Here is a 13,608-nt window from a genome sequence, read left to right on the forward strand (position 1 = left end):
TATTATATTATAGGAATACTAAAAAATTAAAGGTTAACGTAGCATGCCAATTTGAAATTTTGGAAAGATCACTACATTTCTTGTTTCTAATTTTTCGTTATTTTCAACACTTTGAATGCCACGTCGAATTCACATGTTTCACTCAGGACACCACGGGAGTATTGTTATTATTCAAAGCATATAATGGGAAAATAATAATAAATTGATAATGTAAGACACCATTCTTTCCCAGTGGACCGTTTATCTTATTGGTGGCCACGGGTGACCACCGTGCTTTGGTAGCACTTGATAGCGACATATTATAACAAGGCTTCGTTTATTTCAACAAACCATTCGCATTCGTTATTTCGTCGTAAGCAAAACGTGCAGAATATATTGTTGAAACGTGTAGAAGATATTAGTAAACAGTATTTACTCATTCTATATATAACAGTAAGGTATGTTCACACTTCTAACCTCGATTATATGATTATAAAGCAGCATTCACGATTATTTTCTAAGGTGTGTTTATAATAATATTCGTAGATTACCCATCAAAGATATGTATACAAACACAGTGCACCATTAGATGCAAGATTTGTCCTCATTTTATTTTTTTTTTTTATTGATGTTCTAATAAAAACGTTTAATTGTTCAATGGGACACATTTTATTTCAAAGTATCTTCTATTTATCGGTTATATTCAAAATCCCCTAATTGTCAATTTTCATTTAATTTTTACAATTGTAAGAAGTTGAAGCGCTGTGGTCTCCGATGATCACCGTGGCGTCACGGGACAAACCGTGTGTCATATATGATTTGCGTGGCAGTCAAAGTGTTAATAAAATATAATAAAAATTACAAAAAATTGAGTGTAGATCTTACGATACAAAAAACTATGTAGCGAAAGTGAATCGATAAAATAAACTTGCAATCCGAGTGTTGGAACAAACTCGTCTACCGTGAGAATCATTTACATAGCGAATTGATTTTGTGGAAGGCTGCTTTCAACAAATTCCACCTAGGAAGTCGAGAGCTCAGCCAACACGTCAATCGGCGTCGATCGACAAGAGGAGGCCGAGCGTCCGGCAGAAAGAAAAAGCAATTTCTTGGCGCGCTAATGTCGTCGAAAATGAATTTTTCACGCGGATACGGAAGTTGGCCGACGCTCCACGTTCCTCGCGTGTACACTTGCTCCGTAACGTCGCGCGTACATACACGAGGACGCGCGAGCACGTGCACCAACACGACCGTCTGCATAGCCGTGCAAGACTTGCCACGTCACCGGCACTCGGATCCGCGTCTATCTGTCAGTTTCCAGTCTCAAACAAGATGGATGGCTGGCGAATGGAAATCATGGTTGAAACCCAACCCCACCTTTGCATCCTTCCATCGGGTGGAAAGGGAGACGAAGAAAGAGAGAGAATGCGAGAGGGAGGACGCCCCACCATTCTGTTTGCGACCACCCTTATACCGAGAGAGCCACCACCCTCGCGTTATTCCGCGCTTCGATCTCGTATCATCCCCTTTCGCGTCTTTTGTGCTTTAAAATACAAATACGCCGGAGAAAGGAGATCGCACGCAACCTCCTTTTTTCCCTCTTCGATTTAATATCTGTCGGATCGCGTACTTTTTTCATAGCGACATTTTTAAGTTTTTAGAACAGCCGCTGGAAGATTTTCGATGATAGAATTTTCGACTTGGGTTAGGCTAACATTAGATCGTTAATGTTTTCGGGTTGAGTAATAAGTTCGTTCGATTTTCACTTGCGTATAGATATAGAAAATTGTTATAGAAAAGAATGGGAAAATATACATCTTTTCATAAAAGACAATATGTGTAAAGTTTGCCTTTGATTAGGTAAATTTTATCATATTTATTAAACACAGTTGTTTCTTTTAGAATAGTATTAGGTTATCCGAAAAGTTTCTTTCCTTCTATAAGATAATAATAGATGAATAACAATTTCTGTTTTATATTATTTTATTGAATTAGGAATGATTTATTTCATTGTATTTCTATTATTATGCATAATTCAATAAACTAATATAAAACAAAAAACATTATGCTTCTATTGTTTCCTTATAAAACGAAAGAAACTTTTCGGATAACCTAATAGTTCGTGCCGAATAGTAGATCCTCTTTTTTGATTTGTAAAGTAGAAAATATGAGATTCACAGTTGAAGCGTGGTATGATCCGCGTTGAATTGATCGGAATCTGCTACCATCGTGGGAAATGGCGCTATTCATACCATACATTATGTATGATTAGCATGTAGTCTTCAGGTTTTTAGATTTTGAGATAGTAATACGAAAGTATTAGGTTATCCGAAAAGTTTCTTTTGTTTTATAAGGAAACAATAGACGCACAATGTTTTTGGTTTTATATTAGTTTATCGAATTACGTATGATCAGTTTCGTTCTATTTCTATTATTACGTTCGTGCATAATTCAATAAACTAATATAAAACAAAAAGCATTGTGCGTCTATTATTTCCTTATAAAACGAAAGAAACTTTTCGGATAACCTAATAGCAATGGCTGTACAGATACTGTCATGGAGAGTCAGTTAAAAAAGTTCTTTTTATCAAATATTGCGTATTTGTAAATATCAACACTATTCTAACACGATCTTGAAAGTAAATTCTCCTTTCATAAAAAGCAAGGTTTCAATGTCATCCGCATTTTCCACTTCTTTCTCGAAGATATGTCGAAATTGATAAAACTGATCAAACGTTTTTATTTACGTCGATAAAGGCACTATTGAAGCGAACAGAGATGTGAAAAGGAGAACAGTAGAAAGTGGCTAGGGTATTTATTTTCTCGGAAGCTCTCTTAGGGAATTTCGATTCGAGATTCACAGAAACAGTCGGTACAAGTTGTGCGTGGACTCACGTGAACGTGCATTCTGCCAATAAATACAATGGACCATGGGATGGCTGTGGATCTACAGCGGGATCTATAAGCATTTGAATCTGAATCGGACGTTTCTTACCGCCTTTACTCGCGAATACGATTTCGAAAGATTCCTACCGTGATCCAAGATGAATAATGGATGGATAATATTAAGAGAGGGCCGACTCTTACTTGTATAAATGGTATATAATACAAGCACTTTTTTCTCGAGGGTTCCCTTCTTTTTTCTAAGAACTTTCCAAAAGGAGGATCGAGTGGTTTGCGATGAAATCGATGAATCGTACGACTTGTATATTTTTAGATAAATATGGAGTTGCTGCTTGTTATTCGCTATTCCTGAAAATAACCTTAACACTAGCGATAATAAATAATCACTAGACTATAGTGTCAAATTTGCACTAAAGAAATTACAATGAAAGGTACGTATAATTATTTATTATATAAATTTAATTACAGTATTTGCATATTAAAAAAATAATAATCGTCTTCCATATACTATACAAAAAGTCATAGAATATTTAAAAAAAATATACTTAAGTAAATACAGAATTGTTTCTTGTTATTCGCTATTCCTGAAAATAACCTTAACACTAGCGATAATAAATAATCACTAGACTATAGTGTCAAATTTGCACTAAAGAAATTACAATGAAAGGTACGTATAATTATTTATTATATAAATTTAATTACAGTATTTGCATATTAAAAAAATAATAACCGTCTTCCATATACTATACAAAAAGTCATAGAAAATTTAAAAAAATATACTTAAGTAAATACAGAATTGCTTCTTGTTATTCGCTATTCCTGAAATACAAAGAACATTGAACATAATACATGAACATCCAAACTTTCGATGATATATATATATGTTATATTGTATTTTTTACTTTAATTATGTATTTTGATAAATATATATCCAGTAATATATATAAGTCCAGTATATATCCAGTAAAAATACGTAATTCACTAAAAATACATAATAAAAGTAAAAAATATAATATAACATAATATATATAATATAAATACAATATATATACATATTCAATAAAAATACATAATTCCAGCAGCGCTTACACCTAATAAAGGAATCATGTAATGCAAAATATTCAACCGCCCTACACGGCAACCGCAGAAAACAGCGGCTTGGGTTAACAGTCTACGATATAACCCTTCCAACGGATTCTTAAACCGCCGGCTGGCGAGCCATAAAGGCTAAACATTAGGAATCGCGAAAAATTTATCGAGCACGCGCGCGTGCACGGGGGCCCGGGGATCCGTTGGGGCGAGGCACGACTTTTCCTTCGGCTAAACTGTAGAAAAATTGAAATGGGCGAGGCGAAAGAATGAATAAAGATCAGGGAAACGCGAGTTTGGTGGTGAGAGGGTTAAAGGGGTGGCGGAAGTGGATTGCAGGCACGTAAACCGGCAACTCGGTTGCCCTGGAAGTGGCTAGGAGGGACGAGGCTGTGCACGCGAATGATATTAGGTAGAAACGCATGAACTTTGATATATTTCCGGAGGTGGAGGCCGGCTGTGGGGATGGAATTCACCGTACTAGTGGAAAAGCAGGCCGTATGACGCCATTCCACGGCAAGATTCTTCGTACGAACGTTCTTCTGCAACGCGATATCGATTTCCATCGATTTGATTTTTAAAATCGACATATCTTTATGCGATGTTGAATAATCTTAGGAGGACAATTTCTAAATCATTTCTAACGGACTTAATTTTCTATAGAAAATATCCAAGAGAAAATAAAGTGGAAACGGAGGAATGCAAGTTTATAATTTTAGGTTAGATAACCATGAATAGACAAAATGTACGAAATATAGCAAATATATAAAATATTTTGTAGTATTAGCTTGCCCGAAAAATGTTTTTCTTTCGCAGACGTGTTTTTTGCAACAGTGCAGAAACGTGAAACCAAGTCTGTGAAATATCGCGGTGTTTATCTCAACAGAATAAAATGTTTGAAAAGTATTAGGTTGTCCGAAAAGTGTCTGTCTTTTACAGACACGTCTTTTATAACGATGTATCTTTATAGAAACATGAAACCTAATCTGTCGAACGTTGTAATTTTCATTTTGATAGAACTATTGAGACATATATATAACTTTATGTGCTAGACTAGGTTAGCTGTGTAGTAATGATACTTGTATGTGGATATCAATGTGTGGAAGTATGTATGTGTGCGGCGTCTCGAAAACAAATGAATGTAAACAGTTCAGTTAACAGTCGTAGTATGGAAGAAGGTACGACGCGTGCGAGTGTGTATCGACGAATATCGTTGAAATCGTTTATCAAATAAGTATATAACTATTCTAATATAAATTCTAAGTGTAAATTTAGTGTTCCTATACCATTATTTCGGCTATTAATATCCAAAATTCTCAACAAGAACAAAATAGACCATACGTAATTCGATTATTGTGCGTCCATTATTTCCTTATAAAATGAAAGAAACTTCTCAGACGACGTAATATTGAAGAGTAGTAATACTAAAAGTATTTTTTTTTTTAATGGAGATTATATTATATTTAGATTGTAGGAGATTTCGTTATGAATTTTCAAGTCTTTATAAGAATATATACTAAAGTATTTTAATATATTTGTTGCATTGACATATACGTTACACAACGTCATTACGTAACAATAAGTAACATCGTGCTACTGACACATCCAGTGTATTTTTATTTCTCGTGTGTTTCAAGAAATCCCATTAAGCAATTAAACAAAACAGTGAAGAAGAATCGTTAGAATAATCATCGCTGCTCAACGTAAAGGCATTTCTCGTGAAGAAAGTGCGCAGTTCCAGAGGTGAGACAGTTAAATACAGATATATTTTATTAGCATCAAACGTATTAATATTTAGAATAGCTTTTACACATTAGAGATCCGTTTCTATCGAACTCTTCGTTTGCTCTGACGTATTAGGTTATGCGGAAAGTGTCTTTCTCTCGCAGACGTGTTTTTTACAACAGTGCACCTTCGTAAAAACGTGAAACCAAGTCTGAATAAGAAATATCGCGGTGTTTATCTCAACAGAGCAAAATAGATCGTACGAAATTCGACAAAATAATATAAAACAAAAATCCTTGTGCGTGTATTATTCTCTCATAAAACGAAAGAAACTTTCCGGACAACCTAATAGAAATAAATTTTTCCGTAAGTTAAATTCCATTAGATGCGTTCATAAAAATATGAAGTTGGATAAAAATGCACAGTTTAATCAATTTGTTAACCAAATAAGAAGATGAGAAAAATGGAAAAACTCCGGAATACTTCCCGTTCTACAATATAGTACGATTATTTACGAATCACAGTGTATATTGAACGATGATTGAAATATAGTCAGAATCGTTTTTTGAAGATCCTTAAACATGGTTGAAAGCAGAATTGCCGAGGCAGAAGAATCAACGGGAGGAAGTTTTCATCGACGAAGGGAAACGGAAGGAAATGTGGCTGTTAGTTGTTCCGGCCGAAGCGCGGGATGCATCGAAGAGTGGCCGCGGCAACGGTGCGAGAATTGGGGAAGAACGAGAAGTAAGAAGAAGAGGCAACCCAAAGGGAAAAGGACGAAAAAACAGAGAAAGAGAGAGAGAGAGAGAGAGATGGCATAGAGAAGCCAGCGGAAGGCGGAAAACAAGGGAAAATAAAGCAGCGGAAGAATCGCGTCGCAGGAAAAAGAATGAGGGCGCTGTCAGCTGGTGGAAATTATTCTGATTATGCTAATTCCGGTTCTGTTCCACTCCTTTACCCAGCCGTCCCCCAGACCCATTGCCTCCCTGCTGCTGTCTGCGCCATCTTTCATGGCTGATATTTATAATATAGGGGTGCTCGAGCAGTTTCAAACTCTTTTTGGCCCCCGAGCTCGCAACCCCCCTCCCCAACCTCGACCATCATTTGGCCCTCCATCGAGAACCACCCCACGGCACGCTCCACTGTCTTCGGGCTTTTCGATAAATTTATTCATATTCCAAGGAAAATTTCGTCGCTGGTCGAGAGAGAACTCGGTCAACTAGAGCCTCTGGTCCCGCGGCACTCCAGCTTAGCCGCGATTTACCTTTGAAAATCTATCCGCGGCGACTTTGTTAGCCCAGCATCGTGAAAACAGAGCCATTATCTACGAAAGAGGACATTTTTGTGCAGTTCGTAATAGCTGGTGTATTTTCTTTTTCTATCAACTTTTCTAGGTTATCACGTTGCTCGAAAGTGAGAGGAGTGGGGATGGATTTGGAAATGAAAGAGCGAGATACATAGCCGCAGCGCTTAGCGTGCACGTTCGTAATCTTCCTCTCAAGGTCGTAAGTTTTCCTTTTTAATTAAAGGTGCTTTCTATTCATGTCCGGAGACTGGCACGCCCACGGTTAAAGTTACGCTACGTTATTTTACGCTTCGTGGAAAATCTTCCTTTCTTCTGATATTGTCGTTCGATCGTTTTTTTTTTTTTTTTTATTTGCTTCGCTATAATTTAGGGTATAAAATTCATAGACGACAGATTGAAAGAATCTGACACCGAATCGATCGGCACAGCAAGGCATTATGGACAGTTTAAAGGGACGATTGTCAAACACTCGTGGTCTTTGCAAACATGAATAAAATAAACACGTACACCGATGATTAAATAGCCTTGTGTTTACTTGGGCAATAAGCTGATCTATCTCACTTTACCCTCTGTTAACTCTTCGATAAAAAGTGACACAGCCATATTTGATTTCTTATTACACCTCCCACAAGGCAGTCAACACGGATTCCACATAAAACCAATAAGGAAAATTTGCTATAGATGGGCACTATATAAAAATCATAGGATGTTAATATGATATTAAAATATTTTCTATTTTTCTTTCTTATTTTATTATGGCTCATATACAGACTGCGGATGTTTAAGAAAATTCATATTTTTATAAAAAAAAAAACTATTTCATATATTAGGTATATAATGTTACAATACTACTACTGTACAATAAATACTATATTTTATACGTTTTTCAATAATATGTGTGTAGCGGCACATGCGTCACAGGACGTTTCGATACGAAGATAACTTCACATAGTTGTTTTGCCACTGAGGATTAACACTGACACATCATTATACACATATTAACGACGCACACAATGTAAGAAATAAAGCAATTTCGCTGCTACGTGTAACCTATAACCGGCGACAAGTTCAAACCTTTCGGTAGCCCCCTCGATCAGTATAGATAGACGACCGTGTTCTCCAGACATAGTCAGTGAGTCGAGCGAATAAATATAAGAAATCAGTCTAGCAAATCACTATAACGATTAATATCAGTACCACAGTATCGCGCAATCTTATAACGAATACCATGAAGCGAGCAACGCTTGCGATTAACTTTGTATTCTACATTTTAGGATATCTGTAAATATAGTTAATTAAATTAACTCGTCTCGTTATCGATTTAACCAACAACACGTCCACCACATATGTATTTTAAGCATTTTTTAATATTCCATAAATCTGTATCTATCGCTCTGAAACACAATAACTTTCTATTCTGTACGTTAATTAATAATTTATTGCAATAGACAAGACTATCAAATAGCAACTCCAAAATTGTTTAAAATAATAATTACGTTAATAAATATATATTTATATATTGTTCATCTATATACATTCTATTCGCATATATTTCTATCGCCTACCTATTTACTCTGTCGGTATAACGTTAAGAGGATTGTAGGGTTAAATATCACTGTACCCTTGGTAGAGCCTAGGAGCGCCACCTCTGAACCTAATCCACGCTAAACTAACCTTCAATTGCCGTCATTCACGTAACCAACAAGATCCTCTCGCAATCATGTTAAGCCACGCTGTCTAAACTCCCTTCGCGTTTTCACCGACAACGCATTATCCGTCCCTCTTACGAGCGAGAACGTGTATGCCAACATCGTGGAGGCGTCGCGTCGCAAATACAGAGATCGCGTGGTTATTAATAACATTATTAATCGCGAAGGCTCGTGCAAGTGGTGCGAAATTCGAGAAATCAAAGCACAGTTATTACTCAAGCCGTGGCCGACAATACGAGGCTGCTTTATTCCAGTCGGATATGTAGGTTACCAGCGAGCCTAACAGAAGTGGCGGACAATGAGAAGCGAGAGGATGATCCAAGACTGAGAGAAAAATAGCGGACGCGAGAGCGAGACGGTTAGCGATCTTCGTAGGTGGGCGAACGCGTCACCTTTAATTAATCACGCGACTGTATTATTTCCCGTTTAAGCTCCCCTTTTCGGTGGCCCATCGAGAAAGAGGCAATGGACGAGGAGAGAAGAGAAGAGACGCAACGGGAATCGTAAGCGAGAAACGCTTTGCTTGAGACGTACGGTACAAAAGAGGAGCGGGAAAGCAAAGCTACGGCCACCTTTACAGACAGCCTTCGTATAAACATGTCAGTCCGCCGAGGCTCGTCTCGAGAAACGGGCCCGCATTCATCCATCACTTCGTCCCCCTGACTTCCTTCGTCTAGCCTTCCTCTACGATACGTCCTCCGCCCCCTCTTTCCTCCTCTATTGCTTTTCGTTGTGCCGTTGCTCACAATTCGCGGCTATTTTTCTCGCGACCCGTACTCCAAAGCAAAAAAATATCTTTCAAATGGCAAACCGCTGGTGAGAGGCTACGTAACGGGAAAGCTCGTCTCGCAGGCCCCCTATTTTCGCCGGTTCCCGCCGCGAGAATTTGTTCTGCACATGTACCGTTACCAACGCCGCTGAATCTCCAGAAGATTCGACGTTTTTGCGTTTCGTTCGAGTGTGAAACGACTGCAATGCGTTAATGGGCAACGATTCAGATCATTCGAGCGTTAGTCTTCGAGTATTCAACTGTAGGTTAACGCTTTGACTGCCACGCCGAAATCACACGTTTCGCTCAGGACGCCACGGCTTTAGCTTTCTCAAATGTGAGAATCGCCTGCCAATTGTATTTGCATTTCCGCATCGATTTCGTACGAAGCAACGTGCTTTCGTGGTTTATGAAAAGGATTTGAGGAAAGCGGATATAAAAGGACAAAAGTACTGCTTTAGTAATTATCGGTTGCTCCGATTTTAGACGATATTATGCCTGTCTTGTTTACGTATTCATATACCAGGTCTTGCTTAAATTCGGCATCTAACTTACCTACAGAGTATCTGTGCAAATATCTTGGAATAACTTTGTAATGACGTCGTGTGTAGCGTTAGTAACTTTTCAAAATCTTCAGTAGCAATAGAAACACTTTAAAATCACACGTTTCGCTGAGGACGCCAGGGGAGTATTTTTATTATTCAAAGCATATAATGGGAAAATAATAATAAATTGATGATGTAAGACACCATTCTTCCCCAATGGACCGTTTATCTTATTGGTGGCCACGGGTGACCACCGCGGCGCCTTGGTAACAGCTGATAGTGACATATTATAACAAGGCTTCGTTTATTTCAACAAACCATTCGCATTCGTTGTTTCGTCGCAAGCAAAACGTGTAGAATATATCGTTGAAACGTGTAGAAGATATTAGTAAACAGTATTTACTCATTCTATATATAACAATAAAGTATGTTCATACTTCTAACCTCAATTATATGATTATAAAGCAGCATTCACGATTATTTTCTAAGGTGTGTTTATAATAATATTCGTAGATTACCCATCAAAGATATGTATACAAACACAGTGCACCATTAGATGCAAGATTTGTCCTCATTTTATTTTTTTTATTGATGTTCTAATAAAAACGTTTAATTGTTCACTTTTTACTTTATTTTATTTCAACGAAACATTCGGCTGGAATGATATGAATGAGGTGCGGAACAGAGGAAAATGTGTAGATTTATCAGATCAAATGGTAGCATATTCTACAGCGCGTAGAAGAACCCTCAAATGGTATATAAAAATTAGCTTTAGAGTTATTGTTAAATACATCAATTTCAAACGCGATGGTACTCTATAAACAAGCAGGGAAAACAAAAATCAAGGTATCAGCTTTTAGAATGACACTCCCAACGCATCTTACACTGTGCCATGACCAGAAATATACTTATTCGACAAAGATTGTGAAACGAAACGCAGAATAAAGAAGGACAAGCGTAGCTGGCACGAAAATATAAAAAAATGTGGAACAGTTTGGATGAAAAATTGCTAAGAATCGGACCAAAAAGGTAACCACCTATAGTCCAGGTTGTATTGAAAGTATTTTAACAAAAACTAATAACAAAACTACAATCACTGAATTGTCAACTCAATATTACAACAAAAGTAAGGTTAGAAAATAAAAATTCAAAGACTTCAGCAACGTTGACAGCTTATATTTCAATCATACCTTTCCCAGTCACTGTACCTGTCAATGAAATTTACCAAAAGCCAAGATAATATTCTAATTAATTTTTTATTGTTGTCATTTGAAAATTTGGTTCATAACGTAACGCAGTAATTTTTAGACAATTCGAGTCGCCTTTACACAATCCACACGTTCGATCCTATAATTGTCTTTATGTTTTTCCATTCACTCAACCCCGACGTGAGAAAAATCAGGTCATATCGCGACGGTCCGCGCGGAATTCTTTGCCCGCGAGCGTGTCACACTACGCCTCCATAGAATATGTCAGGCTCCATAGAATTCTCCGCGGCAGATAATCCAAAAGAAGACGAAAAGGGATGGCTTTTCCGGGGACGCGCATCAGCAGCTCGGCTGTGAGCGGGTACACAGCACCCGTTCGCCTAGCACACTCCCGTGAACAGTTCATTTATTATGCGGTTAGTTATCGCGCCTTTTCGTCTGATTTCCCTGCCAACAATGCGCCGTCACCGGCGCAGACAGGTTCTGGCGGTTCTTAGACTCCCGGCCGTTCTCTTTCCCGCTTCCACGACGTTTTCTCATCCGCCACTCTAAGTGACGCTCACTGACGACACGCCATACGTCACACCGTTCCTACCCTCTTTCTCCAGCGACGTTTTCATCCCCCTTTTCCATACTCGCGTCTACCTATACCCCTTTCCCTCGTCTCTTTCTCTCACGTTTTTTTCCACGCTTACGTTCCTTCCAGCTTCTTCTCGTTTTTACCTTTCGTTCTTTCACACCTTTGCTTTCTTCCACCTTTTCTTGCCTATTCGCGCGCCACGATGGCTTCCAACAGTCGAGTTCGACGCAGTTGCCGAACTGAGAGTCTCGTTTGACTTACGACCAACTCGCTGGGGTGGAGTCTACTCGGTTCATATATTTCTCGGAACCCGGCGGATCCAGCGTCCTGCGCGACGTCCATGGTTCTCTATTCAAGGCCTGGTGATAGTTGAGTCTACCGGGGCATTGAATTTTACAATGGGATTTTGTAACAAAGTTTAGTATGATAATGAATAGTTGGTACATTTATCAACGTTTTGTAACTGTCTGCAGCTTCGACATATAAAGAAATATCAGTTCCATAGTGGAGATGTAATTTTTAACCATTTAACTGCCACGTGGGCCATATATGGCCACGGTTTCTCCTGTGACGTCACGGTGGTCATTGAACTTCTTACGATTGTAAAAATTGAAAGAAAATTGACAGTTAGAGTATTTTCAATATAACCGATAAATAGAAGATACTTTGAAATAAAATGTGCCCCATTGAACAATTAAACATTTTTATTAGGACATCAATAAAAAAAAAAAAAAAAGAAGGAGAACAAATCTTGCATCTAACGGTGCAAGCCAATATTTGAAAGACAGCATATTTTCCTTCGATTTTGGGACATTTTGTAGTGATAGAAAAACGGAATTCAAGAACATTGACGAATATGTTACTATACTTACATTTCAAGCAGTCGGGTCTTAAAACATGAAGAAACAAAAATGATAAAATTATTGTGCACTATTTTCAAAATCTTCTTGACGTATAAATAGAAACTTGCACCACTCCCTAATTTCTCAAATCATCACAGATGAGATCTCCAACCTCCTCGTGTCCTCGGTAAGCGAGATAACAAGTGGAAGAAAACTGAAAATGTAATATTCTGTGCCACGTACAAAACCGATATCGAACCCTCGGAATTACTTCATTGTGCTTATCGAGCAGCCGAGAAAGGACTGCAGTTTCTGTATCAGAAACTCATCCGCGGCATTGCGCTAGATGCACCGGTGATTGATACCTGTCACTTCCTGCCTTGCTTTCCCTCATCAGTATCGACGAAGGCCAACTAGACTGCTAATTTACTGATAAGAAACACTCACCGTGCAACTTGATCGTCTTCACCAATACTTGGTGCAATATACCCATTGGTTCGTATCTTTGCCTGTTTATAGTACAATATGGAGGTCAAAATCGAGATTTGTCATTTTTTCAAACAATAATTGTAAATCGAATGAGGAAATTTGTCTTACGGTGTTAACAGTAGCTTGCAACAATGTTGTATCCAGGAAACATTGAATAATATTTGACAATTATTGGGTTGGCCAACCCAATGGTGAATTCTCTGATGGTGAATTTTGTATATTCTTCGTTTAATATTCAGCGACGTTGTGAGGTTAGAATGATAGCAATCTACCAGAATACTAATCTAAATAAATACTAATCTAAATAAATCGAATGAGGAAATTTGTCTTACGGTGTTAACAGTAGCTTGCAACATTGTTGTATCCAGGAAACATTGAATAATATTTGACAATTATTGGGTTGGCCAACCCAATGGTGAATTCTCTGATGGTGAATTTTGTATATTCTTCGTTTAATATTCAG

General features: G+C 37.9%; 1 long non-coding RNA gene across 1 annotated transcript; it reads left to right on the forward strand.

Moving 5' to 3' along the window:
- Nucleotides 1-5,138: 5,138 nt before the first annotated feature.
- LOC139996834 (uncharacterized) lies at nt 5,139-10,114 on the forward strand. Its single transcript, XR_011802391.1, has 3 exons — nt 5,139-5,150; nt 5,610-9,070; nt 9,144-10,114. It is a non-coding gene; the product is annotated as an uncharacterized lncRNA (long non-coding RNA).
- The last annotated feature ends 3,494 nt before the right edge of the window (nt 10,115-13,608 follow it).

The sequence above is a fragment of the Bombus fervidus genome, chromosome 19, assembly GCF_041682495.2.
Source record: "Bombus fervidus isolate BK054 chromosome 19, iyBomFerv1, whole genome shotgun sequence".
NCBI classification, from domain to species: Eukaryota; Metazoa; Arthropoda; class Insecta; order Hymenoptera; family Apidae; genus Bombus; species Bombus fervidus.